Here is a 4103-nt window from a genome sequence, read left to right on the forward strand (position 1 = left end):
AGAACTACAGGCTCTCCTAACCCTCAAAAAATCATGTTTTTAACTGTCCAACCCTGTTTTTAATTCAAATAAACCTGGAATGCTTGGCAAACTATCTTTTACATTAAAACACATTTTTTCATAATGCAATGACATTTAACCTCCTTTTCATTGATCAAATGTGTAATGTTCTTTTGGCACTCAATCCACTGAGCCACATTAGCCAGGGCTAAATGTGTAATGTTCTTAATCATAAAAAAAAAAAACCCTCCACCAGGTATGGGGACGTGGTGTGGCGTCAGGCTGCAGAGTGGGGACATGTCCCCTGCTGCTCTCACTGTAGGCGATGGTGCCATTCTTAGTTATGGTGTCATGCTGGGTGCTGGGGATGAGCAGGGAGGAAGCCTCACTTCCAGCTCACTCGTGTGGGTGCTGGTTATGAGTTCTTGACGAGTATCCACACTACGGTCTTTCCTCTCAGCCAGCCTCCAGCCTTTGTCCCAGAACAGAGGCGCTGGGCCACCTATACGGCCACCAGCCCTATAGGCAACACCAGCACCTATGAGTAACAGTCAACCCAGGTAACTATGCTATTCACTCAGCTTTTATTAATGCAGAGTCAATCCAAACCTATAATAACCCAGTAATAACAATCACCCAGAAACAGCAATAACATCACACAAGAGAATTGGGGGAAAACGAACCTGAGTCCCAAGAGTAGAGATCAGGTCCAGGTCCTGGGGGCAGCTGGTCAGTGAGTTACAAGGCAGAGTCTAGGGCAGCTTCAGAGTCAGCTAGAGCAGGGTCCATCAAAGTAGCGGGGTATCTCTTTGCCCTCTCGGCTCCTCTCGGCCGTCTCCACTGCCTGTTTGAAGGCTTTACTTTCATTCTCTTGGATGACACAGTGTTGCATGTTGTGTTGTGCCACCTTGATAAGCACATGCTGCTTATGTTGCTCTACTGTGTATGGTCTGAAACAGTGGCATCTCCCTTCAGATAAGCAGGTGTTGGCTGCCACATTGTACTGCGCATGCTCAGGGTGTGGCACCATCCCTCTGAGTCATTGCTCTACTGTGTATCCTTTGAACATGGCTTCTTAATTGACAGGACCGAGCCATCTTACTTCAGTCCCGCTTTCCACAGAGCTTGAGTGCCACCGACCTGGGACCTCTCCAGTCTGTAGGGGCCAACCCACCCTCCGCATCAGCCTTGCGGCACCTGTAAGCCTCAGACTCTGAAGCAGACAGGGTGTCAACAGCTCTAGGAGGGGAGTCCCGCAGGCAGTGCAACACCCCTGTTCAGCTCCCCGGACGTGATCAGTGTGTGGGAGAGGCTGTCTGACCCACACGATGCTCCTGAGGGGCAGGGTGAGGAAGCCTCCGGCGGCAGGAGCCAGCTTTTTCAGGGGCTCGATACAGTGCAGCAGCTCAGTAGTCCAAAGTTCCTGGCCTTGGGATGAGGTCACCCTTTCTCCTGCACCTGAGATGTCCTCCCCAGTCACATGGGGAGAGTGATGAACTGCCTCCTCCTCAGGTGAAGGTTCTGGTGAGTCACCAGAACCTGTGAGCCACAAGGGGGACCAGGGCCTTCCCCAGCCGGGGCCAGAGCCAGAGCCCAGACCTGAGTGGATGTTGGACGAGGGGCTGCAGCCCAGCACGCTGCCTCCCAAGGCGACCCACTTTTCCCACCCTGGGATTACCAGGATGATGAGGAGGAGGGTAGAGTGGGGCTGAGTGGCCGGGGGCAGAGACAGGAGAAGACGCCTTGACAGCAGTTCTTGCAGAACCACGTTAGGGGTCCGGGGCTGGAAGGGCCGCTGGAGGACGCCAGCCCTCCAGCGTCTGGGCCCTGTCGATCTCTGCCCACCAGCTGCCCCGAGGGTCCTGCCCCCACACCCTCCCACTCCAAATGCCTGGCTCTTCAGAGCCAGCAGATCTAGGGGGCTCCGAAGAGAGGAGAAAGCCCTGAGGCTTCTGAGGCCCAGAGCCAGGAACCGGCAGGAGAGGGGCTTGGGCCCCTGCCAGGCAGCTTCCCTTCCGACCGCCTGACCTGTGGGCCTTGGAGGAAGATGCCTTGAACCCTTTCTTGTTTCAGGGGAGCCGAGATTCCCCCACCCAGCCTCCCATCCACATCCCCTCCAGAGTCCAGGGAATCTTCATCCACTCTGGACCAGAAGAGCCACCTCCCCTGTCCCCCAGAGCCCGCCTTTCCACCACCCCTTCTCCCGCTCTGGGAGGTGGCAGGGAAAGTTCTCCATGCTCTTCTTTGCCTGGAGCCTGACCCCTGACCTCCTCCTCCCTACCCCCCTGGAAGTCAGCCACACACCCCAGGGGATCCCCTGCCCCACTGGGGATCCACGCAGCAGCCACCCCAGCCTCCCTGCTTGTGCTCTGCCCTTGGAGACCCGACCTGCGGAGGAGCCACAGCCCACGCCAGGTGGGCGGCGGGCCGCCAGCCCCAGAGCGCTCTCCAGGAGGAAGGGGTTGAAGGGGAAAACACAGCCCAAGGGCTGAGGTGTTCACAGTCCGGCCTCAGCACCCCCAGGGGTGGAGGAGAGGCTCGTTCACCCAGGCTGGAGGAGGGAGACTTTGAAGTCCTGAGCTTTCTGCGGTGCCAGATCTGAAACAGCCTCCTTTTTGGGACTTTGGACCAGCAGGTGCCCACACAAGCCAGGACCTTGGGCAGGGGGTGAGGAATGGGGTGGGGAGAGGTAAGGCAGGTCAGCAGGGGAAGGGGGATGAGAGCGAGGCCACTCAGCTGCTAGGAGATGGGGGCAGTGAGGTTGTCAGATGTTCCCCACCCCTCCAGTCTTCGGCCACAGTCCTTTACCCCAGGCCCCCCGGGGAGAGGCTGCACAGGCAGAGGGCCGGAGGACAGAGGGAGGACTGGCACTGAGGTCAGAAAGGACAGTAGAGATGCCACTGGGGGAAGGAAAAAAGAAGTGCTTCCCACCGGTGTGGTCCTCAGAAGACGGGGTCTGCAGCCTCACCTCGAGCTTCCCCGGTTTGTGTCTGTGCCTTCGGGTGTCCCCGTGCGCTCAGGGTGACGCCGAGCCGGCTGTGGTTGCTCCTGTGACTGCAGTCACTGTGGCATTGGTCTGTTTTGGAAGAACTGTGAGGCAGTGATCCTCACTGGGTAGCTGATGAAGGGCGACCAAGGCACCAGGGGTGGGAGGGGTGATAGGGTGTGATTTAGCGGGGGCAGCGAAGTCCGGAGGGGTGCCGGCGCCCCAGGAGGCCTGAGTGAAGGAGCCAGGGCAGCAGGCTGGTGCTGCTCTGATGAGCAGGGCAGGGCAGGCGGTGTGGGGGCGGGAGAGGCTGCAGCCCCTGGCTCCTGCGCCCAGCCCTGCACACCCACCGAGCATCCACTGTGTGTCAGACACTCGGCAGGATGAAAGACGCTGCCCCCTCTATTCCCAAGGGGTTCCGATCCGGTGGGGAATACCGCAGCGGACCATGAGGAGAAGGGCCGGGAGGCGGCCTGGGCTGCCCCGTCTGCTGGCGCAGTTGTGGGCAGTGAGGCCACCCGGGGGCCTGGGAGGGGAGGCGGCCGCAGCCCACCGGTGTCCTCAGCTGGCCCCGCTGTAGTCCAGCGGCAACTTCTAATCACACTCGCTGCTGTTCGGAAGTTTTCTTCTCTTCAGAGTTGGCTTCATGTCTGTACTGGGCATGTTCCTTACGTCACGAAGTGGATGGGGCATATAAAGCTGCCCCTGTTTCTCAGGTGGGGACATGGAATCCATAGAGCTCCAGGCTCAGGGTCCCTCCGAGGCCGGGGGGCCATGGGGGGCCATCGGACTGGGAGCCCAGGACCCCTGGCCCTCGTTCGGGGTGTCTGTATGCCTCACTGGTGCCCCCCCCACTCCTCACCCAGCACGGCCTGCAGGAGGCATCAGAGCTGCCGGCACACCCCCTTCCCTCACGCAGACTCCTGGGGGGCAGGGCGGGCTGAGACATGCTCTTTTCCCTACCGCCCGCCCCACCTGGGCTCTCCGACCCTCTTCCCCGCCTGCGAGCCTGAGTCCACGGCCCTCTCCTGAGGAACGGGTAGACTTCCTGCATGTGGGTGAGCCCTTCTTCAGTGTGTCCAGGGCTTCGACCTCAGCCATTTTGCCTCCTACTCCC

The 4103-nt window shown here is 59.5% G+C and overlaps 1 pseudogene; it reads left to right on the plus strand.

Annotated features, from left to right (window-relative positions):
• Positions 1-1009: 1009 nt before the first annotated feature.
• On the plus strand, positions 1010-2492 carry LOC119041228 (uncharacterized; annotated as a pseudogene).
• The last annotated feature ends 1611 nt before the right edge of the window (positions 2493-4103 follow it).

The sequence above is a fragment of the Artibeus jamaicensis genome, unplaced genomic scaffold (assembly GCF_021234435.1).
Source record: "Artibeus jamaicensis isolate MK-2021 breed Jamaican fruit bat unplaced genomic scaffold, CSHL_Jam_final contig_1539, whole genome shotgun sequence".
NCBI lineage: Eukaryota > Metazoa > Chordata > Mammalia > Chiroptera > Phyllostomidae > Artibeus > Artibeus jamaicensis.